Consider the following 27933-nt stretch of genomic DNA (forward strand, 5'->3'; position numbering starts at 1 on the left):
GTGAATCAGATCCTATCACCATTCTGCTGAAAATCCTCCAATGGATTTTCATCTCATTCTGTAAAGGGTGAAGTCTATACCATAATCCAAAAGCCCCTTACACATGATGCAAGCCACTTTATCCCTAGGTCTCATCTACTACAACTCACCCTGTGTTCTCTCTGCTGCATTCAAACTGTTCTTTTTTTTTTAATATTTATTTTTTAGTTTTCGGCGGACACAACATCTTTGTTTGTATGTGGTGCTAAGGATCGAACCCGGGCCGCACACGTGCCAGGCGAGCGTGCTACCGCTTGAGCCACATCCCCAGCCCTCAAACTGTTCTTAAAAGGAACATTTCTATCCCCACAATCTTTGCATCAGTGTTCCTCCTGCCTGGAATTTTCATTTACACACAAACACACACACACACACACACACACACACACACACCCTCACACATGCTTCAAATTTAAATTTAAAAGACATCTGGTCACCCTACCAAAAATTTTACTCTCCAGTCCTGGCACTTCATACACTGCTTCACTGATTCATAGCATGCAACGTGCTAATAAAATTTGGTTATTTGATTCTTGTTCTATAGGGAAGCTAGGGAAAAAAAATTTTTTTTGGAAGCTTTTTTTTTTTTCTTTAAATCTATTGCATTATGAAATTTTATCAGGAGGTTTAAGGTCTTACCTTGTGTATCTTGTTATTTGGTGTTGGCACAATAAAGATTTCAGTTTTGTGTGGTGTGGGGGGGGGAGGGTGTGGGTGTGTTTGGTTGGTTTTTTGTTTGTTTTGTGTTTGTTTTGCTTTTTGGCACCAGGGATTGAATTCAGAGGCACTCAACCACTGAGCCACATCCCCAGCCCTATTTTGTATTTTTATTTAGAGACAGGGTCTCACTTGAGTTGCTTAGTGCCTCATCATTGCTGAGGCTGGCTTTGAACTTTTATTTCTCCTTCCTCGAGCAGCTTGAATTACAGGCGTGCAACAATGTCCCCCGGCTCAGTTTTTTAACACTGGAAATTTTCTTTCATCATACTTTGCTCCTACTTTTTTTTTTCCTTTTCTTTATGGAATGTTTTTCAAATTTGTACATCACTTTTGCATGGGGTCCATTTTAATCTTCTCTGTATTGTTCCAATTTTAGCGTATGTAATGCCAAAGCAAGCAACCCACTCCCATTTTGTTTTTCCTGCTCTCTCATTTAGGAACTCCTGCTAGACAAAGTTTTTGAGGCAAAATTTTTTAAATCTAGATCTTCATATACCCAAACCACATTCTCTCCAAAGAATAAAATACTAGTTTTTCAAACATGGAGACATTCTCAAAGTTACCACTGATTATAATACCAGAGAACATTCTGCAACAAAAAGTAAATCTCAGAAAGAAGATGATATACAAAGTTACAAACAAAAAGTCCTGTTACATCTAAATAATAGTTGCTAATAATAACATATCTAAATAATAGATATAACTCCTGGTTATATCTAAATAATAGTTGCTACATAGGAAATAATTTATGTATAGAGTGTTACTGGTTTTGTTGAAGGTTTTTGTCTGTTTTTTAAACAAGACAAAGCCAACAACAAAGAAATTATCAAAGGTTTTTAGGTCACCTTTTCTCCAACCTAATGGCATCTTAAACTTAACATGTTTCAAAATCTAACTTCCTGGGCTGGGGATGTGGCTCAAGCAGTAGTGCGCTTGCCTGGCATGCGCGTGGCCCGGGTTGGATTCTCAGCACCACATACAAAAAAAACAAAGATGTTGTGTCCACCAATAACTTAAAAAAATAAATATATTAAAATTCTCTCTCTCTCCCCCCTCCCTCCCTCACTCTCTCTTTTAAAAAAAAAAAAAAAACCTAACTTCCTCATTTTCCCATCCAAAATGCTACTCTAGCTGCCTTCTTCATTTCAATAAAAGACAATTCTATCCTTCTAATTGCTTAGACCAAAATCTTGGGAGTCCTCCTTGATTCTTTTTATCATTTCATCAATTAATAAATCCTGTTACGTCTATCTCCAAGGTATATCAAAAATCCTAACAATTCTTCCCAACTATAGCCCCTGCCCAAGCCATTATAATCAAGATCTTGAATTACTATAATAATCTCCTAAATGGTCTTTCTGTATCCTCCTTTGCCCCCATATACCAGAGGTTAAGTAAAACTTTCAAATTTAAGTCTGATCACATTACTATTTTGATGAGATCAAATAAATGCTCATCCAGAGTAAAAACTAAAGTTCTTACCAAGGCCTATGATGACCTAAATGACCCAAATTTCTTATTACTTCTGACTACATCTTACCAGTATTTTAGTCTTTCACTCTGCACCACATAATAGTGGCTTCTATTATTCCTGGAATATACCTTGGAACACTCTCCAATCTCAGGATCTCTATATTTGTTGTCACCTTTGCCTAACATTCCTTCTCCAGATGTTCTGGTGGTTCAGTCTTTATCTACTGCCAATGACTAAGTGTTTGTCTCCACACCCCATCTATACCCTGTCAAATTTTTGCATTGAAGTCTCAATCCCTGATATGATCATATTAGGAAGTGAGGCCTTTTGAAGATGGAGCCCTTATAAATGGATCTGCTGCACTTATTAAAAAAAAAAAAAAGACACATAACAGAATATCTTATATATAAGGATTCAGGCAAGAAGGTATCTGCAAATCAGGAAGAGGGCCCTCACCAAAATGGTCTATACCTTCATCTTGGATGACTTAGCCTTCAGTACTGTGAGGTGTAAATTTCTTGTTTAAGCCATCAGTCCCTGGCATTTTTGTTACAGCATCCTGTATTAGGTCATCTACTGACCTCTGTACATACAATAAGAAACCTACATATTTACACTACCTTCCTAAGCACCATCTCTCCTATTAACTGTTCTACACATTTACATATTATATAGTTTGTTTTTTACCTCTCTTCTCACAGTATAAGGTGGGACCTTAAAGTAGAGACTTTGCCACTTTCATTTGTTATATTCCCAGTGCTAGGATAGTTCATAATATATATATTATGTGTTCAGCTAAATTATCTGTAGGATGAATAAAAACAAGGCATTTTTTAAAAAATGCTAACAAGTACACCACTCAGGAAGCTGCTCCTTACTCCATATACAGAGCAGAAAAGAGTCCCTGACACAGAGCAGACATTCAGTAAATGTGCGAGAGAGTAAAGGGAAGGAGAAGTTGAGGCCATGTCCTTATGAACAGAATGTTAGAAGATGAACAAGAGTTAGAAGAACTAGAAAAGCAAATCAGTGTTGAATAACTGTTTAATTCAGAATGAGGGCTGGCTTCAAAGGAGACATGGAGCTACTACTCATTTGATCCATTTAAGAAGCAGTATATTTTAATTTTGCAAAACAATAAAAACACTAAGATTATAGATAAAACTATATAGAAAGAAAATGAACAGCTTGAACCACATGGAGGAAAAAGTAGAATGTTAAGAATGGAGAGATGAAATGACAAAATAAACATACTTTAGAGCAGTGACATTTCTAGCAGAGGGTGGGGGGAATAGGGAAGAGTTTGCAACAGCTGTAGCAAGAAGGAAGTTTGGCAGGAATAAAAGCATAAAGGTCAAAATGGAGATATACATTGAGACCGCATATTTACACTGCTTATTTGGAAAGCAGCATTAAAGTTCATACCCAGTGATACAAAAAGAATCCTATGTGCTCCTAAGGTTATAGGAAAAAGCATTAATCATACAGTCCAATAGGGTAACAATGCAGCTATGTGAGGGCAAAGATAACGTTACTATGGGAACTTTGCTTCTAGTTTTTATTTTCTAATTATGGGTTGGAAAAAATAATATTTTCTTCTAATGTAGCATAAAAGTTTTTATAAAAAATTTTAAGCAGTGTTTTCTTCCAACTCCAATAACTTTAAAAAAAAAAGAAGCAGCAGCAATTCTCAAAGCATGCTTTATATTAAGGCTATAAGTGATTAAAGAGTTCTAGTATTGCCTGAGATACTAGAATTTCTCCCCAGTAAATAATAATCTATTTAAAGGGCATTATTTTAAAGAGGATGTTTCATCTTGAAGGTTATGTCTAACAGTAATAACACTCCTTTTTAAAGAAAAGGCAGTGAAGACCAAAGCAAATCATGACTAAGGGTTGCTATATCTTTGTCAATTTCCAGTAAGAAAAGAGTCCAAATGTCACCCAAACAAGCTCTTGCTCCTCTCCTCTCTGTCTTGATTCAACAAAGTACTAGCAAAAAGTCTCAAATGTTCTGCATCAGAACAGCAGAGCTCACATAAGGGTTAAGGATTAGATTCAGTAAGCCTAGTGCAGGACCTAAGGTATTTAAGTTTACTTAGATTCTACAGGTGATCTGGAGCTGCTATTTTAAAAGGGACACCTTCTTCAATGAGATACATTTTTTTTAACATTTATACTATTGAGATTTCTAGTCCCACCACCACACATGAACATTCAAGTATCTTTATCTTTATTAGAAGAATGTACTATAAAATGAACTGTTTTTTCTACTACCGATTTGATGGGAACTTTTTTGGCAATAGTCACCAACAGAAAGGAAGCCTAGATAACTGCTAGAGGATTTCTAAAACAAATTAAAAACCATGAACCATTTATTCAACATCTAGAAACATACTCCTCTGAACATCACCACTGGAAGCCTCTGACTCATCATACCACAGAAATGAATTTCTTTCATGCTTGGAAACCCACTTCTGATTCCTCTCCTTAGTTCTGCATATCTGCAGTTTCTTCTAAACTAGGATTAAATTTCAAACTTCATAGAAGGTATCACAACCTGATTCAAAGACAAATCCCATCCCCTAGCCTAAATATTCTTGAATGTTTTCAAGGTCACTGATTCTCAAAGCTAAATCAACCCTATACTTAGGAAATCAAAGTTTAAAACTGATAAACATAGGCTCTCTGAGACCATATCTTTATTTATTTTTGAATTCTCTGTGCCTTGAACAATTAGTAAACATTCTGAAATTTTTTCACAGACATAGTTATGACAAGCCTTTTAACAAAATAAATATGAAACAAAGTTCATTTAAACTATTATACATTAAAGGAATAAAGAACAAGGAGGAACGCATAATATCTAAGCCTCCATTTCAACCCTTTTTCTGCCACATTTTCTTGATCCATTTATCTACTGATGGGCATCGGGGCTGATTCCATAATTTGTTGTGAATAATACTACTGTAAACATTGAAGTGAATGTACTGCTATTATATGCGGATTTTAGCTCTTTTGTATAAATACCAAGAAGCAGGATTGCTGTGTTATATGATGGTTCCATTTCTAGTTTTTTGAGGAACTGTCATGCCATACTGCTTTCCGGAGTGGTCATGCTCATCTGAGTCCCACCAATGTATCCCTCCACGTTCTTGCTAGCATTTATTATTATCTGTGTTCTTGAGATAAAAAGATAAAATCTTAGTGTAGTTTTGATTTGCATTTCTCTGATTCCTAGAGATGTTGAACTTTTTGTTTTGTTGGGGTTTTTGTTTTGTTTTTTAATGTTGGCTATTTTTCCTTCTTCATTTGAGACATTTCCATTTAGTTCTTTTGCCCATTTACTGACTAGGTTATTTTATTTTGCAGTTTTTGAGGGGGCAGCATTGAGCTTTTTAAGTTATTTATATATTCTGGATGTTAATCCTCTGTCAGAGGAATGGCTGGCAAAGATCTTTCTTCCAATTCTGCAGGCTCTCTCTTTGTGCTGTTAATCATTTTCTTTATAGTGCAGAACCGTTTTAATTTGATGGCATCCCACGTGTTGATTCTTGGTTTTATTTCTTGAGCTTTAGGGGCCTTGTTGAGGAAGTCTGACATAGGCTGATAAAAGTCCCGATTAACCCTGTTTTCTCTAGCAGTTCCAAGTTTTCTGATCTAATTCCTAAGTCTTTGATTCATTTGATTTGACTTTCGTGCGGGGTGATTAACAGGGATTTAATTTTATTCTTCTACACAGGATATCCAATTTTCCCAGAATCATTTGTTTAAAAGTACATCTTTTCACCAACACTTTCTGGTACCTCTGTGAAGTATCAGAAGGCTGCAAGCATGTTGTATCTTCTATTCTATTCCATTGGTCTTCATGTGTATTATAATACCAATACCATACAATTTTGCTACTGTAACTCTATAGCATAATTTGAAATTGGGTATTCAATTTCTAGATAGGTGATGCCTCCTGTATCACTTTTCTTGCTCCAAATTGCTTTGGCTACTGTGGATCTCTTATTCTTCCAAATGAATTTAAGGACTTTTTTCCAGTTCATTGGTAACTGGATGAAATATATGAATATATGGAATATATATGGATGATGATATATGGAATATTGAGTCCATCTATTACTTTAGGTAGTATGGTCATTCTGACAATATTAATTCTGCCTATCCAAGAACATGAAAGGTCTGTCTTCTGATGTCTTCAATTTCTTTCTCCAGTGATCTACAGTTTTCACTCTAGCAATCTTTCACCTCCTTGGTTATATTAATTCCACTTTTTGATTTCTTTTGTTTGAGGTTATTGTGAAAGTGGTGGTTTTGCTGAATTCTTTCTCAGCTGAATCACTGTTGGAGTATAGGAAAGCTATTGATTTATGAATGTTGATCATGTATCTCTGCTATTTTACTGAATTCATTTATCAGCTCTAGAAGTCTTCTGGTGAAATTTTTGGAGTCTTCTATATATAGGATCATGTCATCAACAAACAGATATTTTGACTTCCTCTTTTCCTATCTGTATCCCTTTAATTTCCTTCTCTTGTCTGACTGTTCTGGCTATAGAGTTTCTAGAACTATGTTGAATAAAAGTAGTGAGAGAAAGGATATCTTTGTCTTGTTCCTGATTTTCAATGAAAAGCTTTCAGTTTTTTTCCATTCAGTATGATGTTCTTTGGGTTTATCACGTACATCTTTGTAATGCTGAGGTAACTTCCTTCTATCCCTAGTTTTTCCATCATTATTAACATGAATGGTTGATGTATTTTTATCAAAAGCCATTTCTGTGTCTATTGAGATGATCTTATGATTTTTGTTCTTTAGTCTACTTAAGTGATGAACTATATTGATTTGCATATGCTGAAACAACCTTACATCCCTGTGATGAAGCCTATTTGATCATGGTATATTATCTTAATGTGTTTTTGAATGTGGTTTCTAATGTTTTATTAAAGATTTTTGCATCTATGTTCATCAGAGATACTGGTCTGTAGTTTTCTTTCCTGATGTATCTTTTTTTGCTTTTCATAATTAGGGTTATACTGGCTTCATAGAATGTATTTAGGGGTATTCCCTTCCTTTCAATTTTATGGAATAATTTGAGAAGACTGGTGTTAGTTCTTCTTTAAAAGTTGGAAGAACTCATCAAAGAATCCTGGGCTGTTCTTAAAAAGCTTTAAATTGTTTTTTCAATTTCATTACTTGATATTGGTCTGTTTAGGTTTTCTATATCTTCCTGGATCAATTCAGGCAAACACTATGTGTCCAGAAATTTCTGTCATCTAGATTTTCTTATTTACTAGTATACATTTTTTAAATAGTTTCTAATGATCCTCTGAATTTCAGAAGTGTCTGTGATGATATCTTCTTTTTCTTCTCTAATTTTGCTGATTTGCTGCTTCTTTTTTTTTTTTTTGGTTAGGTTATCAATTTTCAAAGAACCAACTCTATTGAGTTGATCCTGGATATTCTTTTTCTATCCTCAATTTCATTAATTTTTGCTCTGATCTTTATTATTTTCTGTCTTCTACTGATTCCACAGAGAAAATTTAAAACATAAAATTTCTTCCCTATTACCACTATCCAGAGTCAAACACTATACATTTTGGTGTTTCACATTAAAAAAAAAAAAAAAACTCTACATATAGTATACAGATACCTATTTCACAAAACTAAAATAGTACAGCAATTTATTTCAGTTTGTTTCTTTCATTCAAAAATATACTTAATAGAAAAATTATAATTATAAACTTATTAAAATTTTATAATTCTAACAATTAGCATTCTAGAGAACCTACCTAACCATAACTAGAAATCATTAGAATATCTTGAAGTGCAATTACAGAAATCACAGATAGGAGACTGATATTGGTTCGCAATTAGGTAAAACTTCCAAATAGAATACCAAGGGATTGGGAGCATGACTCATGTAGAACACTTGCTTAGCATGTAGGAAGCCTTGGGTTCAATTCCCAGCAACTCACATGCCACCAAAAAATAAAGAAAGAATATTAAAGAAAAGCCCTCATCTTTGTAATTTTGAAGTAATGATTACAACTCTCATATTATTCTAGATTATGATATTGCTCTGATTTATAAGTGCTGGTCTCATCATGATGTAGTTTTTGTTTAAGTGTTCCTAATTTCTCAGAATGTAAGCTATGTTTATGAATAAAATAGGATCCTAAAAAAGAGCAAATTCTCCTATCTATCACCACCAGCCTATCTAACATCCTCTAGGCTAAAAGTACCAGCTAGGTACAGGTGCTCCTCAAGTCAATGATTTTTATTATTATTTTAAGAAAATCTTGTACTTTAAATCTATTCCTGGTCCCCTTGCTATGTTTTCCTGGTGCCTTTAGAAGTATATTTCAATTGGAGGTTGGGGGCGGGGGGGTAAAGAGTGTATGTGTGTGTGTGTGTACACACACACACAAAAAAAAAGAAAAAAACATGCATTAGGAATAAGTCAAGAGGTTCCAGTTGTGGCTCAATGGTAGAGCGTTTGCCTCACATGCATGAGGCCCTGGGTTCAATTCTCAGCACCGCATATAAATAAATGAATAAAATAAAGGTCCATCAACAACTTAAAAAAAAAACTCAAAAGCAGAGAAATAAATTCCCATGATTCTCCAGGAGGTCTCTACTTCACCAAGCAAGGTGCTGCTTACCTAACAATTAATTTTAATATTGTAGCAGGAAATACTTTTTCCTTTACTTTTTAATATGGGAACAAGAACAAATCGAGTAATAGAATGTCAACATTAATTTAAGGGGAGCCAAAAAAAATGACTTAATAACACTGCAGCAGGATTAATATTGTACAATAGATCATGCAGCCATAAAACTCTTGTCAAATTCATTTTTGTATCATTGTATATTTCTACTAATAGGGCAGGGCATATCTAAAAGACTATTAATACCTACTGCACAATGTCGATCAAATTACACTGAAGAAGCATTTAGCGGGCGATAGGAGAAGAAAGAGAACTGTCCTCACCCATCTGCAGCTTGCATTTAAATACAGCATAGAGAATAAGGCTGAGTGATTTGAAAGAGAAGGCTCAGAAGGCTAACACTTAATTGAAATCAAATGGTACAACTCTAGAATATGGGTTGATGGTCACCAAGAAATCTGCTTCTATTTTAAGACAAGGAATTAAGACTGAAAAATAGCAATGATAGGGAGAGATTCTACTGCAATAGATTGAAACAAGATACCAAATCAGTAGACCAAATAGAGGGATTCTAGTCTAGTCTAAATCAAAAGAAGATACCTGGACCTTACACAAAATGTACAATAAAAATAACTTCTGTTTCCAGGCTTTAAGAGACAACATTTATTCTCCTGCCTGAAACAACCAAATAACCCAGACAAAAGTGCATGAATTTTTAAATCTCTGGACATCTGGGGGAAAAAAGGACAGTGATCCCAGAAAGATAGAAAACCAATCCTATAACTGTCTCTCCATGAAGAGTTTTCAGGTTGAGGGAAAGGGAAGGGAATAGGACATGGAGCTCAACAGTAGTCCCAGCTTCGTGGGCAAGGAAACTACATGCAGCTACAGTTCAGGTGGGTCCTATACCTGGCTTAATGCTCTGCTCTTGCCATAGTAAAACTCTTTAATTTTTGAGAAAAGAGCCTACAATTTCATTTTACACTGGGCTCTACAAATTATATGGCAGGTCCTGCCCAGCAGATGCCCTGAGCTGAGGAAATGACTGAGTCTGGTGAGAACAAAACAGCTAGAGTTCATAGAACAGAATAAGAAGCAAGAGCTGTCTATGGGTAGAGTATTAAGCACAGTACAGATCAATACATTCATATGAAAAAACTTCAGAGGTCAGGAAAAGACCCATCTGAAAGACTTAATAGGAACAATGTCTCAACAGAGCCTGCTCCCAAAAATGAGACTAAAAATACCTGTAATTCAGGGGCTCTGGGTAGAGTACTCAATAAGGTCTTATGAGAGAGATAAGAGAATAACTAACCCTAGACTAAAAATCACTTCAAATTCAACTTAAAAAAAAAGAAAAGAAAATCCCCAAAGTAGGACTTCAAAAGATCAATTTGTTTCCAAGTACAACAGTCCTCTCCTATCTGCAGTTTTGCTTTCTGCAACTTTAGTTTCCAGAGGCTAACCATCATTAAAAAGTATTAAATAGAAAATTCCAGAAATAAACAATTTCATATTCATATAATTTTATCACAGTATATTGTTATAAGTATCATATTTTATTACTATTGTTAATCTATTACTTTGCCTAATTCATAAATTAACCTTTATCATAAGCATGTCTATATAGGGAGAAAACACAGTATATGAATGGTTCGAATCTATCCATGGCTACAGAAAACCACTAAGGGTCTTAGAATACAAAAGGAGATGATGCTGCATCTTAACTGTATCCCAGAACAAAGCTCAATAAGACATAGGTAATAAAGTAACATTTAGCAACCAAGAAGGTAAAATTCACAAGACCTGGTATTCAAAGATGTGCAATACACAGAAGAATGAGCATAATGAGCCCAACAATAAAAGGCAACCAACCCAAAACAGACATGAATATTAGAATTAGCAGAAGTAGATATTAAAACAACAAAGAAATTTGTAGGTTACCAATAAAGCAGAACTTTTTTTACTGGAAAATAAGGTATCAGCAGGGCACAGTGATGTTTGCTATAATCCCATCAAACTCGGGAGGCGGAGGCAGGATCCCAAATTTGAGATCAGCCTGAGCAATTTGTGAAACCCTGCCTCAAAATGAAATATAAAATTAAGGACTGGAGATACAGCTCTCTGGTAGAGTGTCCCTGGGTTCAACCACTAATCCTGAAACATGAAAGAGAAAGGGACAGGAATATGGATTAAGGGTAGGGAAAACAGAAAGGGGATCATCAATAAACTAAGCTTCCACCTTAAGAAACTAGAAAATGAAGAACAAACTAAGAGTAAGAAGAAGAAAGGAAATGATAAAGATTAAAGTGAAAATTCCATGAAATAGAAAGCACAAAAATAAGAAAAGAAATAATATTAACAAAAAGCTGATTCCTGGAGATGGACTAGTTCTGTAGATAAACTTCTAGCCCAAGTGACTAGGGGAAAAATAGAAAAGGTACACATTGTCAATATCAGATATCAGAGGTAACTTCATTATAGTCTGGAGATAGTAAAAACATAAAGAAATATTATGAACTTCATGCCTTAAGAGGATAATGGATTACAACCAAATGGGAATTATCTCCAAAATGCAGAACTGATTTAAAGTTCATAAATCAGTGTAGTTAAATTACCATATTAACAAATTCAGAAAAACCATATGATCATCCAATACATATAAAAAAGCATTTACAAAATTCAATGTTCAGTCTTGATTTTTAAAAAAACTCTCAATAAAATAGAAATAGAAGGGAATTTTCCATAACCTAATCAAGCACATCTATGAAAACCTATAGCTAGCCTCATATTTACCAGGTATCTGACTAGACATGAAAAAGTGATACTGCCTTATTTTTATTGTTAAAACTTATTTTAACTTATTTTTATAGGCATCATAATAGAACATTCAAGGAATCAGCAATAAAGAAAGCTACTAGAACTAATATTAAGCTTACCCAGGTGCCAGGATACAAAAACAATGTGTAGCCAAACAAAAACAGGAAAATCTTAAATTCCCTTTAAAAATAGCACCAAATATATTAAATGCTTAGAAATATGATGACAAATGTGAAAGACCAATACAACAAAGACTACAAAATATTGTTGAGAAAGAGGTTTAAATAAATGAAGAAAGATCTCTTGACCACAGATTAAAAGACTCAGCATATTTAAGGTGCCTCTCTACTGAGCTGACGTACAGATTCACAGCAATCCCTATCATCAATCCAGCAAACTTCTTTGTAGAAATTGACAAACTGATTTGAAAACTCAATGAAATGGAAAGAACCTAGAATAACCCAAACAATTCTGGGGGAAAAAAAAGGATGAATAAGTTGAAATAAATAATTTTTGATGCCTGATTTTAAGAATTATTATAAAACTTCAGTAATCAAGAGAGAATGGTATTGGCGTAATGACAGACAAAAAGAGTAACGTATCAGAAAATGCAGTCCAGAAACAAACCCCACATATAAATGAGCAACTCGTTTTTGGACAAAGACATAAAACTATAAAACTTCTTAAAGAAAACATAGGAGAAAATCTTTAAAAGTATATTCTTAAAAAAAAAAAAAGATACACTGAACTTCACTGGAATTAAGCTTCAAGCTTCCATTCTTTGAAAGTCATCGTTAAGAGAAATATCAACCAAAGAGTATTGCAAAAATCTTTGCAAACATGGGGGGTATCCAGAATATTCAAAAATTACTTTAAAATGTCATTAATAATAAAATGAACAACCCAATTTTAAAATGGGCAAAAAAAGATTGACAGTCCACCAAAAAAGATACATGAATGGCATATAAGTGCATGAAAAGCTACTCGATATTATTAGAAGAATGCAAATTATGACCACAATGAGGCACCAAAACATACATACTACAAGACATAAAATTAAGGAGAATGACCAAGCCAAACTGTGGAGAAGATACAGAGGAAGTGGAACTCCTATATACTGCTCATAGGAGCATTTCACAGTATAACCACTTTGGAAAAGATTGGCAGTTTGTATAAGCTAGTCATTCCATTTCTAGGCATTTACCCAAAAGAAAATGACTATCATATAAAGACTTGCATGTGAGTGTTCACAGTAGCTTTATTTGAAATAGCAAAACCTGGAAACAATCAAAATGCCCATCAACAGATAAATAAGCAACCTATGGTAATATTCACACAATGGATGCTATTGTATTAATCCATTTTCTGTTGCTATAACTGATGTTAATAAAAGAAAATGAGGTTTACTTGGCTTACAGTTCTGGAGGTTGAAAGCCCAAGATGAGGTGACCCCCATCTATTGGGTCTCTGGTCAAAATTGGGTAGCAGCATACCACATAGCAGATAACATCATGTGGGAAAGGAGTGAAAGGGACAAGTGAGTAAATATATATATAGTCAAAAGATTCAGGGGAGATGGCAGGCTCTCTAATAGGAATCTATTCTCATGGAAACAAATCCACTCCTCAAGACCAGCATTAATCTATTCCAAGGGTGGAGCCCCGGGGACCTAATTACCTTTCACTAGGTCTATCTCTAAAGATTCTACCACCTTAACACTGACAAGCTAGAATCAAGCCTCCAGCAATAGCGGAGGCACTACCAATTTTCAGACTGTAACAACTACTTACCAATAGGAAGGAATGAACTTCTGATGTAAGCTGCAATATAGATGAAATCTACATTGACAGAAGCCAGACTCCCCCAAAGAAGAGTATATGCTGTGTAATTCTATTTATTTAAAAGCATAGAAAATGCAAATTAATTTATAGTAACAAAAAGCAGATCACCTTGATTGCCTGAGAGGAAAGTAAAGCAAGGGTGGCAGAGAGAGATTATAAAGGGCTGAGAGAAAATACAGATGATGACTATGCTCACCATCTAAATCTGATGATTTCACAGGTGTATATAAAAGCACTTCTTGAATAAACACAGTATCCTTCAAAACTCTCCCTTCTGTTTCTGCATTACAACTACAAATGCTTTTATATTCAATGAAATGTTCTGGTAAGTCCCTCTGCCAAGTTTATCTTCCTATAAGCCTATTTATCAGCTGTGGATTAATCTAGGTTATATAAAGAATAAGGGTACTACTGGTGCTATAGGTAAGATCCTATTTATAAAAGGCCAAATTAGCCTTCACTTCACAGCACCTGCTAAAAAACACTTTTCTGATTCACAAAATGAATCTGAATGAAACAGTTATTTCTCTTCATTACTTAGACTTCACAAAAATAAGATTTCCTGCTGTGATAGTGCAAGCAGGAAATTGAGGCAGCTTATAATGACGTCCATGGAAATATGAGGCAACTGTCCATTAGTTCATGGCTAACTGGCCAGGGTCTTGGGCAAAGTATGCCTCATTTCACCCAATGTTATTTAAAAAATAGCATTTTGGGGGTACATTAATTTATTTTCCTCTTGATCATTATTAGTTTCCCTTTTGATTAAATTTCTATTGACAACCTGAATTAACTTAATGATAATGACAAACTTTTGAGGTGATTGAGAGAGGAGCCTGTAAAACTATCTTACAAAATAAGGACACTACTTTAGTAATGACATTAACTCCCTAATTCACCTACATATGAAATTTTCTTAAAGCACAGCATATTTGTGGGAAAAAAATTTACAGAGAAAACAAGTTAAAAATGTAAAAGTAATAGGGTATGTGGAGTAGCCAAAAGAATAACTATTTGTTGAGAAAAAGCAAAAGCTGCTACCTCTCCTTCAAGTTCAGCAATTCTAAATAAAGCAAAAGTTGATTATTTTCATGCAAACAGTAGGCAATAAACTCTCAGGTCACTAAAACTCTCTCTCTGAGATAGATAACTAATCTAACCTATAACACAATATACAGGTAACTGTACTGCTCATCTAAGGATACAGTAAATTCTTCCTAAGTAGATGAAAAATAACATTGCAGAATTTTCCCAGATGTAAAACTAGGAGGGAATAGAGGACAGTTCTTAAATTACTGCACAGAAAAGTCAAGAAGACTGATTAAAAAAAAAAAATCTGAATCCATGCAGTATTCAACCTTCAGCTTTAAAAAAATCACAAAACACAACCTTCAGAACATCTAGCTTAGTACTCACTATAAAGCTGAAGAGGTGTGCTGGTTTTTTTTTTTTTTGGGGGGGGGGGGTACGTCATCACATGCAGCTATTTAAATTAATTAAAATGAAATAAAATGCAAAAGCCATTTCTTCAGTCACACTAGCCATATTTAAAGCTCTCAATAATCACATGGGGCTGGTAGCTACAATACTGGATAGCACAGATTTTATATATATATATATATATATATATATATATTTCTATCTTCACAGAAAATTTATTAGAGATACTCCAGAGTACTCAATTTTAAAATATGATAGTGGCTCTCTTTCACAAACTTTCATCCTTAAGCTATTTTCATAAATGAGAAATGTAATAGTTTTGTGAACCCAAGCTTTTCAAAGTGTAAGTTCTGAGGCCACCAATGAAATGAAATTAGCTTCAAACACCATTAACCTAGAAGAGAGTGCAGAATTTTTTAATCCTATATAATTTTCTTTATCTTAGGGGTATTTAACAGAAAACTACCATCAATAATCTATGGTACTCAAAGTTGTTATGCCCCCTTTGAAACATTTGAAGACTTACGGAAAACCATGAGAGTTTCACTAAATTAGCAAAAGAGAGAAATATGAAAAAGCAAAAATAATATATATAGTGCCATGGTATCTGATAATTTTGACAAATGAACTCAGGCAAGGAAATGCCAACAAAATTAAGTGCAAAGTTTTTTTCAAAATAATTTATCACTTTATTAATAGATGTAAATGTTGAACTGCATTAATAATTCAGATAAGCAGAATCTTCACTGAAGCTGTACATTACTGACTTCACAGAACTTGTCTTTAGTTGACTTCTAACAATACTGCTCTAATCCTAGATTACAGTCAACAGTAGAGATGAATATTATTTGTCACCTGCCTCTTTTACTTAAGTCTCTGCCTGCCAAAATAAAATCTTGCCCTGTTTATCATATATAATAAGGCCAAAAACGTTAAAATGAAAGGGCAAAAGTATAACACCTGGTCTAATTATCAATGTACTAATAATATAATCCCATTCAAATAAATAGCTATTGTGACTCTTAAATGTTTCAAGTCATACTTGGTATGTCCTAACTCTTTACAAAGTCTCAAAATAAACACTCTTGAAATTCATATACCTGCAAAAGTCCAAATATGTTGGGCAGCCACATCTGTTATTTCAATACCATATCTAATGTTTATCATACATCTGGAGATGTATTTTTATTAAGAGTCATCGATTATTCCTGGAACTTCATAAAGGCAAAGACAAACACAGAATGGCTGATAAAATAGAAAGATCAGCATGATGAATGGATATTGTTAAAGAGAGGTTTATGTGCTAAACCCAGCTTTATTGTGGGTCCTCTGTGTGCAGCTTGAGAAACAGCTGGTGCCTCAGTCATCTTATTTTTTTTAATTGGTTGTTCAAAACATTACAAAGCTCTTGACATATCATATTTCATACATTAGATTCAAGTGGGTTATGAACTCAGTCATCTTAAAAAAGAAAAGAAGGGTACTGTCCTTCATGTGGTAAAACAGCTTGATCCTATCAAACCTAGCAAATTGCCATTAGGTTAAAAACAGGAGGGAGGCTGAGTTCAAAGGAGGGGGTGGGGGTACACTACTCAACTTTGGTCTTCCATTTTTTCCTTGAGAGGCAACTATTTAATAAGGAAAAATTAGAAGAGTGAAGCAAATGCAATATGAAACTCTGTTTCTGCCATGAAGCCAGAGGGAAAATAATGCAATGTGGGAAATAAATATTGTTACTTCAGGAAAAAAGTAAGTAAATTTCAGAAATAAACACGAGATGATGACTAAAATGAATCAAGAAATTGGTCCACTTTAGAATAACTTGACAACATGAGGAAGTATGCCCGAAAACTCCAACCACCCATCAATAACAAACTTGAAAGTGTTCACCTTGCTACTCTGCAGTCAAATCAACAAGTATCAAAAGCAAATGTTTAGTCTCAACTTGTGAGATACTAAGCTAACCAAGGACTCATTCCCACACACAAATACACAGAACAGCATTTCATTCATCTACAAATTGTGCTTGAGTGTATACAGTGAGAGAACTGTGCATTAACTGCAGTTAGGCTGAGGTGCTGGACGGCTGGGGGGGGGGGGGTGTAGAAATCACATAACCTGAGTTGTAGATTACAGGTTCAATAAGAACTGCAAAAGTTGCAAAAGTATTCTACTCAACATAAAGTAATAGTGAAGTGAGTGAAGATTAAAAGTTAAACTCAAGTGAAACAAAGATATTCCTGATATTAACATCATTCAGTTCTATATGTAAACACACATACGTTTATCAAAAAACACAAATTACAACATATATCCTAACTTTCAATGCACATTATCAAGAAAGACTGAAGAAGAATTGGAGTCTTAAGGCAGGGAATTTATGAGGTCCTTTATGAGGTCCCAGGAATAATCGATGACTCTTTTCTTAATAAAAATACATCTCCAGATGTATTCTAATCCTTTTCCAAATCTTCTATTTCCTATTCTGAAATTTATGTAAAGACCTCTGACCTACTGGGTCCTAGTCCTTAGCAATAATATACTAGGTAATACCTGCCATAAAATCAAATCCTAATATACAGTTACTGGTATGGTTTCCTCTGGCCTCACAAGACCAGAATAAATAGGACAGAGCCTTAGTATGCAAAATCTTTTATGACTTTCAACTTTTACATAAATTTAAACTTTCCAAAACTGTAATAATAATGCAGAGAACTTCTGTGTGTCACTTTAACTGGATTTACAAATGGTTCTCATTTTCTTATTAAGGAAAATTTGACACTTGGGTAGTTTTTGGTTTTTGGTTTCTTTGTGGCACTGGGTATGCTAAACTAAGCAAGTGCTATACCATATAAGGTACATCCCCATCCCAGAAAATCTGGCACATTTTTGATTCCTGACCTATATGTTTTTCTTCAGGAAATGACTTCACATTCTAACAAGTCCTCTAATTTCTTTGACTCTAATAATACTATATTTATTCAATAATTACAAGGGGATTTGATGTTTCCTGAGAAAACCTCAAATTCTAATTTACTAAATGAGGTTTCTATCAAAGAAGTGATTTCTCTTAGATATTCAGCATGCAAATTAACTCCCAAATGACTGAATTAAGATACAGGACAAAAAAAATTATATGATATATGAATTAATCACCCTTTTTTCTCAATACTGTGAGTTATTTTGCACAACTCACTTGATTACCCAGTAAATCTTTACCTTGTTTTAAACAAAAAACTTCAAATAGCATATAGTTTAACTGAACTGAATTACATCATTAAACATTTTAGGGGTAGGATGTCATGATAGCTCCAAATTACTGGTTATAGTCTAGGGGTATTTCAAAAACAGAGCTAGAATAAATTTTTTTTATCAATTTTTTATCAATCTTTTATCAAGAAAAGAGAAAAGAAGAAAAGAAGAAGAAAGGGGAAAAAAGAAAGAGGGGGAGAGAGCAAGTAAGTAGTCTTGAGCATGTGTATGTGTTTTCCCACTGTGAAGAGATTTCAAACCTCCCTCTTAGGTACATATTAGCCATCTTTCCCAAGTACTTTTCCCCTGGAGCAGCACATACCAAATGTAACTATTCCCAGTCCCCATCATATCTCCTTAGCTTCAGGCCTCCTACTGATTTCCTGTCAGATGGTCTGCTTTTTTAAACCCTTCCAAAGAGAAGTCTCTGTATCTAGTATGCCCCTCCCAACTCTTCACCTAGTTTCCCTTGTTGACTATCTAATAACCTACCATGGTGAGGCCTAGTTCAATTAGTCCTTGCAGTTAATTTTTTTTCCTCATTTTTCCCCCTTTACTCACTGCCTACATACTTCATTCTACATCCTCTGCAGAACAGTAAGACTTGTATTTCTTTTAAATCTCTAATGAGACTTCTAAAGACAACCCATTAAGTCCCAATTTCTTGTCAAAGGAAGGATTACAGCTCTGAAATCATTTATGCAATTCAAATTTTGACCCAGACTAATCCCAGGAAATGTTTTTCACTCCTGTTTAGATATTCTAGTTGGCACTCTCTGTTTAGAAAACTCTTAATCTTTATGTTGCAGTTTACATAGCAGCAAAAAAACATCAAAATAAGGAGTTCGAGGGGCTGGGATTGTGGCTCAGGGTAGAGCGCTTGCCTAGCATGTGCAAGGCCCTGGGTTCATCCTCAGCAGCACATTAAAATAAATAAATAAAGATATTGTGTCCAACTACAACTAAAAAAGAAATTTAAAAAGGAGTTGGAGATGTGGCTCAGTGGTAGAACACTTGCCTGGTTAGCATGAGGTCCTGAACCCCATGGTGGAAAAGAAAAGGAAAGGAAAGGAAAGGGAAAGGAAAAGGAGAGAAGAGAAGAAAAAAGAAGGAGAAAAGAAAAGAAGAAGAAAGAAAAAAAAAGAAAGAAGGAGAGAAAGGATTGTGCCAGTATAATAATTTTAGAAATTCACTTGGGAGCCCATGTGTTCTTAGGAGAAAGGTCTCTAAATTGAAAGAAAGAGAAACTATTATCTGGAGTGGGAAGCCCAAGTTAAAGAAGGAAAAACCGGGCATCCACTCAGGGGAGGAGGCGGTAACAGAGACAAAAGATTTTGCCAAGGAATTAAGGATAATGGATGCCAGGTTTCTCATTGTAGTAGAAGAGCATCATAAAATAATTAAGGGAAAAAAAACCTAAAATGAATCCTATGGTACTGGATGGAAATGAAATCATCTGTATGAATTCACAATTTTCAATACTTCATCACAGACATAAATCTAGAGGTAAATGTAACCGTTTCCACTGAGAGACTCTGGAAGCAACAACATTCCAACAGTAAAGTGCACTCTAAGCACCCAAATCTTGGCTTTTAAACACCTTTTTCCCACTGAAAACAGCCAGGGTTCCTTGGGAAAATGACTGACTACCCAGGATTGGGGTAGGAAAAGCATAAGATGAGACTAGAACATCTTGTGGCAGAATGCAAGAAGGGAAGAGTGACAGGGATATGTCATAATAGACACAGATATGGTACAGAAAGGGTTTCCACAGATCAAATCTGGAATAATTTGAGCATTAAAATAGATAATGGTAATAGAGAGTAAAATCCAGTAAATAAAATAGAAAATGATAAATCCAAATTGTTATGGTCTGGATGTGAGGTGTCCCCCGAAAGCTCATGTGTGAGACAATACAAGGTTCAGAGAAGAAACTGTTATGTTGTGAGAGCCTTAACCCAATCAGTGAATTAATTCCCTGGATAAGGATTACCTTACTGGTAACTGAAGCAGTAGGGTGTGGCTGGAGGAGGTGGGAACTGAAAACCTGGCTTTGGGGTATATACTTGTATCTGGCAAGTGGAGACCCCCCCTCCCTCCCTCCCTCTCTCTCCTTTCTGATCATTATGCAAACTGTTTCCCTCTGCCACACTCTTCCTTCACAATGTTCTGCCACACCTCAAGCCCTGAGGAATGGAGCCAGTCTTTTATAGACTAAGACCTTTGAAACCCTGGGCCTTCAAATAAACTTTTCTTCCCTAAATTTGTTCTGGCTGGGTCCTTTAGTCACAACAGCAAAAAAGCTGACTAAAACACAAATAGACACAAAACGAATAAATATCCCTACCCTTACACAGAGATGGGATATTAAGTTTTAAAGCACCTTCCCATAAACATTTACTAAAAAAAGAAAGAGCTGGGCATAGTGGCACATGCCTGTAACCCTAGCTACTCAAGGAGGCTGGAGGTAAGAGGATTCCAAGTTTGAGGTGAGCCTGGGCAACTTAGTAAGATCCTGTCTCAAAATTAAAATAACTGGGAAGGTAGCTCAGTGATGGAGCACCCCTGGGTTAGATCCCCAGTACTGGGGAAAGGAGGGAGTGGGGAGGGGAAATAACTTTATAGAAATGAAAGCCAGAAGATTTCATCTAAAAAAAATGAAAAATGTGACCATCATTAGTAATGAGTCAAACCGAAATTGTATGTTATAAGATTCAATAAGAACATCAGGTATGTTGTTCTCCAAAGGAACATAATAAATCATAAGGAAATAACAGATAAAACCAAAATCAAAGAAAATTCTACAAAATAACTTACTTGTAATCCCCAAAAGCACCAAATTCATGAAAATCAGAAAAAATTAGGGAACTGTTCCAGAAGGAAAGAGATTAATATTATAAGGTCATATGCTATAAAATACATACTGGGCTAACTGAAAAAAAACTGAATAGGATATAAAGATTAGATGGTAGCAATGTATCAATGTTAATTTCCCAAGATTTTGACCACTGCACTGGGGGGTCGTGGGGAGGGGAGTGTCAAGGATTGAACCTAGAGGCACCTAACCACTGAGCCACTTCCCAGCCCTTATTATTTTTTATTTTGAGATGGAGTCTCAACAAGTTGCTTAGGTTGGCTTTGAATTTGCAGTCCTCCTGCCTCAGCATTGCCCTTTTGCATGATATTCTACCTCATCTTGGGTCCAGAGCAGAGGAGTGGGCTATTTATGGATTGAGACCTCTGAAACCATGAGACCCAAATAAACTTTTCCTCCTCTACATTGTTCTTGTCAGGTCCTTTGATCAAAGCAATGAAAAAAAGCTGACTAAAAAAAGGAATGATGGAGCATATGGTTGGCAACCTACTCTCAAAAATGATTCCGTAAAAAAAGTTTTTTGCGGGCTGGGTTGTAGCGCAGTGGCAGAGCACTTGCCTAGCACATGTGAGGCACTGGGTTCAATCCTCAGCACCGCATAAAAATAAATATAAAATAAAGGTATTGTGTTTTAAAAAAATTTATTTGGGATTTTTTTTTTGGGGGGGTAGGTATTGGAGATCGAAACCCGGGGTACTTTACCACTGAGTTATATCCCTAGTTTTTCAAATTTTTTATTTTGAGATGGGGTCTTGTTAAGTTGCTGGGGCTGGCCTTGAACTTGTAGCCTTCCTGTTTCAGCCTCCTGGATGTAAGAGACTTTGGGGCTAGAGGTGTGGCTCAGCGGTGGAGCACTCGCCTAGCACATGTGAAGCCCTGGGTTCGATCCTCAGCACCATATAACAATAAATAAATAAAATAAAGGTATTGTGTCCAACTACAACTAAAAAATAAATATTTTTTAAAAAAAGAAAGTAAGAGACTTTGTAACTGAGATCTTGGGAATACTACGGGAAGATAAGCGCTTAACAGCTACCTTGTATACCCTGAATTACTCACTGATCTTGTAGTATAGAAGAATTCTATATCCGATAAAGAGATCTCAGAAAGATTTGACAGATCAACAGGGAAACTTAATTAAATTCTACATTCAGGGAGAAAACAGCAGAACATCAAAGAAAAGGACTTTGGAATGAAGGAGACTATCCATTCAGAAGCAGACTAGCAAACATTATAGGGGAAACTTTTAGAATTGTCAGTGAGGCAGGAGAGAAGCCTAAAAACTAGAAATAAGTGATAAGTTTAATTTTGAAGATGGAGGTGAGTGAAAAATAACTCTTAGGATACATGATTAGCATATAACTTGGAACTCAGTAAAAACCTAGATAAGAGAATTTTGTGCACCTAGAATGAAGCAAGTAAGAGAATATGGCAGCCTTTCCCAACCTTTTAGGTAAAAGGAAAGGCATGCACATGGGAAGATAGCTGTAAGGTTCAGAGATAGCATGTACTCTGCTGACATTCAAACAACTAAGAGGATATAATTCATGAAGAGTGAGCAATTCTGCAAAAGGAAGGAAGTCACAAGCACAAGTAAACATCCACAGAGTGGAAGGTGTATGTGAATGTGTGCTGGCAACAAAGACCTGAAACACTCGTCTCATTAAACATTTGGCATTTGAGGATTTGACATTTGGGGTTTCAGGGTTCACCGCATATAATAAATGATTTTGCTAAATATGAATCTGAATTGTCTTTATTGCAGGACAGCTGTGCCAGCTTGAGTTCCTAGGCTGGTAAGTGAGCCTAAGAAAACCAGCTTAGTATAGTTTCATGGTTTTTATTTAACACAGAATCTCAACATGTACAGTAGTACTGTCCCCATTTTAAGCTAAGAAAACTGAGAAAAATAGATGCTACTCTAATATCTTGAAGGTTTCAAAACACATCTCCCACAAATTTCAAGGATTTACTATACAGTTATTTCAATATTTATGCCTATCTCCCAATTAGACTTTAAAAGGTTCTGTGAGTAGGGAATAAATATTTACTTTCCCTACAGTACTTATTGTAAGGCAATAAAAATAGTAGATATTTAAGAAAATTATCTTTAAACAAATGCAATTTATGTTCATAAAGCACTCATTCTCAAGTTTCAGATACCCAGGTTTAAGTGTCCTCAAGAAGAAAATAGATTAAATTAGAAGACTGAAGAACTTGCCTCTATTTTAGTCTCAATTTAATTCTAGGTCTAGTCTCAACTTAGCAGAAAAACTCAAAATACAGGCACAACTAGAAAGCAGCTCCAGAAAATGTTTTCTATGAATCAAAGGTTCACATTTATATTTATATATTTCACCATTTCCATAATATGCATCCACATCATTCAAAATGACATTATTTGAATGGTGAAACAACACAGATGAACTACTACAACCAATAGAAAATACATGATTACGGGTAGGGATGTGGCTCAGTGATGACTTGCCTGACATGCGTGAGGCCCTGGGTTCAATCCCCAGCATTGGGGGGAAAAAAAAGAAAAGAAAAAACATGGTATGTTAACTACTTTAAAAATGTTTAAAGTAAAACTTGGTTTTTAACACTGTGTATATAACAACAGCAAGACAGAATTCCGGGACTTGTGGCCATCTATGAGATTCCAAGCTAACATTCCTATTCTGATGAGGTCAGACTAAATGCCTTTGCAGAGACCCATCACTACTATGGAGAAACTGCATTAATAATAATGTTCAAACATTTTATATTGCTGCACATGAATGTCAGAGGACTAAACAGAAGCTTGATTTGTAGACTGCTGTATTGTGTTAGGCTATGCTGCACCACATTGGTTAAAACTGCAGCACAAAAGCAAAGTCTGTCATTTAAGAGAATTCTGAAAGTAAAATGGGAATGCTACATTCTCGGTACTCATTATTCCATTCTACTCAGGAAGGACTTAGCTCTTTAATTCTTCACAAAGTAATCCCTTTTCACTAACACCTTTAACCCTTGGCACTAATTTGTTTAGTGCCAACAAATTAGCACTAAACCTGAGTAAAAAAATTGATCTTAGAACAGAAGGAAAGATTTGGGATTCTGCAGCCCTTTAACCCTGCTTGTACCTTAAAGCTAAGGTTCAGGGTTTACCTTTGAGGATAAAATTATGGAAACCAGCCATCTTAAGGCTTGGAAAATACCTTGGGTAGGGGGGAGCTTTGAAGAGAAATTTCACCATAATTCACATCTACCCATACAGAAATTCACCTTTGTTAAACGTAAGTGAAATAAATATAAGGTACACTCACCTATCTGGGGATCTTTAAAAGCCAAACAAGGCATCTTACAAGTGTGGAAGAAACTCTAATCCATATTTAACCAAAACTTCATTGTTAGAACTATGTCAGATTAATTTTGTTTCTAAGTAAAAATCAATTCTAATTCTATCTTAAGTCAAATATTTAGCTCCCAGGATTGATAATTAGAGAGATAGTGATATAGCATGATTTTCAAAATTTTTTCATTTCATATTTCTTAGTAGACCTAAATGAGCAATTTTTCAAAACTCCTATCTATTCTGAAACTTTACCAGTCTAAAAACACATGACTAAAAAAAGACGAACATTAAAAAAAAATTCTTTGACACCTTTTCTGCTCATAATTATAAATTCTTCACTCCAAGAAAAAAAAAAATCAAAAATTTAATTTTGGTGCTCACTTTGGCAGCACATATACTAAAATTGGAAAGATACAGTGAAGATTAGCATGGCCCCTGAGCAAGGATTACACACAAATTCATAAAGCGATTTTTGAAAGACAATGGAATGAATCTGACATAACTCTCCTATGTACATATATGGATACACCATAGTGAATTTCAACATCATATACATCCACAAGACTGGGACCCTAATTAGAATAAGATATACTCCATATTTGTATAAATATGTCAAAATAGACTCTACTGTCATGTGTAACTAAAAAGAATAAAAACTTTTTTAAAAAATCTAATTCTGAATTCCACTAATTCAGTTTCCCTATTTGATTTGTATACAAGATTTCTGGACTGACTATAAGGAAACAAACCATACAGTATAATGCCCTATATGTCCAATACGTAGAATATTTAAATTTTCTCCAAAGGCACAAGCATAAAATATCCCACTAGGAATATGTACCAGGATTGTGCTACCTTTCCTTATAATTTCAACCTATATACAATTTGCATACGAATATAGTACTGACAAGTTTCCTACATCTTATCAACAACTAGGATATAGGTTCTACTACATTTATTAGGTAAAAAGCAGGTAGCAACTCTATTTGCATTCTATTCACTTACTTCAAACACATGCAACAATTTTCCCACATCATTTCAGAATACTACAGCCAAGTTTTCTGCTTGAGTGAAAAACAAATCTAGACCACCTATTACAGTCTGGATTTTAAATGTCCCCCAAGGGTCCACAGGCTCAAGGCTTGGTCACCAATTTCAAGGCTTGGCACTGTTAGGAAGTGAGGCCTATCAGAAGAAAGACTACTGGGGGGCATGCCATTGAAGGGAATACTGGGACCTGGCCACATCCTGTTCTTTCTGCTTCCTGACCACCATGAAGTAAGCAGCTCTGCTCCACTATGCATTCTTTGCCATAATGTTCTGCCTTCACCACAGGCCTAGAGTAACAGGGCCAAGTGAACCATACACTGAACACTCTAAAACCAAAAACCAAAATAAACGTTTACTCCTTATTAACTGATTTTCTCAGGTATTCTGTCATAGTAACAAAAAGCTAACAAACCACCCAGGATTGTTTACCAACTGCTTCTATTATTACACTGTGCTTATTAATAAGAAATAATGTAAATGCCTACAAGTTCATACTTTACCCAATGCCTCAAAAAATTATTTGATCCTCACAGATCTCCTGTATGACAAGTTATCATCATCCTCACCAAACAAAACAACAATCTGAGAAATTTAAGCCATCTGACCAAGGTCACAATAATGAACAAAAGGAGGGCTAGAATTCAACAAATTAAAAAAAAAAAAGGTATCTAGTCCAGAGCATTACAACAAAGGTATAATATATGGCAAAATATTTCCCCTAGAATTGGCAAGTGATGAAAAAATAATTTGTTCTAGAGGGGTTAAAAATGTGTTTTTCCTGAAAGATGGAGGAAACTTGCTCAATACATAACAGAAAGACTATAATATAATATCATCTCAAACACAGTCATCAATTCTAACCACATCAGACCTAGATAGCAACAGAGGGATAAGTGGCCAGGAAAGCCATAGGCCATTTTGTTTTTCTGAAATGAGAAAGATCTTCAGGTAAAGAAATTCCACAATCATTTGTTTACTCCCAGCAAATACTATGATCTTTAAGGACTGTCCATTCTTATCTACAATTGTTTCCTTCCTCCCCACTCTCCATCTTAAGGTCTGGTTTCCACACCAACTATTCTTAATGAAACTATCCTAAAGCAGAATTCTTAATTTGAAAGCTAGAGCCTCAATGAAATACATGAAACCACCTTGAAAATGTGTATAAAATTATAAGCACTTTCACATTCTGATGAAGTCATAGATTTCCTCAAATTTGAAATGTTGGGACTTAAAAGATAAATACTGTTCTCTAAAGTTACGAATGACAATATTACTTATTAAATATGATGATCATTATTCATTTATTTTAATATCTCTATCTCACTTGATACCATTTAACACTCAAGCTTCAAATCTTAAAATAACTCCTTTCTAAAATCTAGGTTACTGGTATCATCTAGCAACTGACAGTCACACCTCTGTGACTTGATATATCTACTTTACTTTCCCTCTAGAACCTGAGCACTCCTTATGCTCTCTGTATTACTTGCCTACATCAGTAATTCTCAGAGTGGTCCCCAGACCAAAACAGCACTTGGGAACTTGTTAGACATGCAAATAGCTCTGGCACCACTCCATGCTGACTACATTTTAAACTCCAGGGAATGGGCCTCAGCAATATGTGCTGTAACGGGATGTCCAGTTATGTGGGTATTTTAGAACTACTGCATAATAAGCCTAATCCTATTTTGCCTTTCAAACATTTAATGAACACCGAGTATGTGAAGGATCTCATTTTAACATGGAAATTTCAAAAACTGATTTTAGACCTTTCACACCGTTCCAAATTTTAAGTACACCACAGAACATATACAGTTCCTACATTACCTAAATCAAAGTCATCAATACTTCTTCACCCTCAAACCATGCTCCCACCACAAATCAATATTCTTATCTGTTCAGCAGCTGAAAACCCTACAGTCCCATTTACTTCTTCCTCTTTTTTTTTTTTGCATGTGACTTTCAATGAGAACCCAAAGACTCTTATCCCAGTATAATTTAGATTTCACCCCTTGTTCCCCATTCCCATAAGAACATCCTAATCTGGGATTTTATGATATCTACTGCACAAATCTAATTGTTAATTTCTCCAGAGACAAGTAGCAGAGCCAGAAACGAACCCAGAGGCTATGATTCCAGAATCCAAGCTCTCACCTATTAAAAGATACATTGTTTCCCTGGAGTATACTAAAGCACTGACATCATTTAACTCCCTAATTTTTTAAAAAAATATTTTGTTTTCTAGTTGCAGTTGGACACAATACCTTTATTTTATTTACTTATTTTTTATGTGGTGCTGAGGATCAATCGAATCCAGCACTTGGCACGCACTAGGCCAGCACTCTACTGCTCAGCCATAATCACAGCCCCTTAACTCCCTATTTTAACACATTAAATGGCTTAAAATC

The 27933-nt window shown here is 35.1% G+C and overlaps 1 protein-coding gene, 1 non-coding gene and 1 pseudogene across 3 annotated transcripts in view; 1 reads left to right on the forward strand and 2 right to left on the reverse strand.

Annotated features, from left to right (window-relative positions):
* The window catches only part of Zfand3 (zinc finger AN1-type containing 3), a 303765-nt gene that overhangs the window by 166981 nt on the left and 108851 nt on the right, over nt 1-27933 (reverse strand). The gene's annotated exons all lie outside the window — the stretch shown is intronic.
* Nucleotides 1053-1157, reverse strand: LOC144256742 (U6 spliceosomal RNA). The gene has a single exon (XR_013344230.1). It is a non-coding gene; the product is annotated as a U6 spliceosomal RNA (small nuclear RNA).
* Nucleotides 24846-24946, forward strand: LOC113179247 (U6 spliceosomal RNA; annotated as a pseudogene).

This window comes from Urocitellus parryii, chromosome 8 (genome assembly GCF_045843805.1).
Source record: "Urocitellus parryii isolate mUroPar1 chromosome 8, mUroPar1.hap1, whole genome shotgun sequence".
In the NCBI taxonomy this organism is placed as follows: Eukaryota; Metazoa; Chordata; class Mammalia; order Rodentia; family Sciuridae; genus Urocitellus; species Urocitellus parryii.